At 60.3% G+C, this 441-nt stretch overlaps 1 protein-coding gene across 1 annotated transcript in view; it reads right to left on the minus strand.

Annotated features, from left to right (window-relative positions):
* Positions 1–441, minus strand: part of LAMC3 (laminin, gamma 3) — a gene marked incomplete at both ends in the record, with an annotated part of 11,366 nt that overhangs the window by 4,017 nt on the left and 6,908 nt on the right.

Raw genomic sequence — 441 nt, forward strand, 5'->3', positions numbered from 1 at the left:
AGCACTGGAAGCTGCTTGATGCCCACAGACGTGCCCAGGGCTCCCCGATGCTGCCTCGTGCCTGAGACCCTTCCCACCGCCTGCTAGTGAAAGGGGAAGGCAGTCGCTCCCGGGTGCTCAGGAGGGACCATGGGATGCAGCACCCAAAGGACACCCCATGTGCTTGTGCTCAGCCCCCAGTAATGCCCATCACTGGCTGCTCAAAACCTCACTGGTGCAAGCATCCCTGCAGTGCTCTGTCCTACACAACAAGGCATTGTGTAGGTGACCTCTCAGTCACCTTATCACCCATGCTGAGCCCAGCACTGACCTGAGACCTCTTCGCACTCACCCACCATGTCACAGCACCCTGCAGGAGCAAAGGGTCCCCAGAAGGGTGACCTAGGGAGGGAAAGTTCCCCGTACCTAGGAGGAGGTGAGCACTGGGCAGCCCATCTCCCC

The sequence above is a fragment of the Nestor notabilis genome, unplaced genomic scaffold (genome assembly GCF_000696875.1).
Source record: "Nestor notabilis isolate BGI_N333 unplaced genomic scaffold, ASM69687v1 scaffold17480, whole genome shotgun sequence".
Classification (NCBI taxonomy): domain Eukaryota; kingdom Metazoa; phylum Chordata; class Aves; order Psittaciformes; family Psittacidae; genus Nestor; species Nestor notabilis.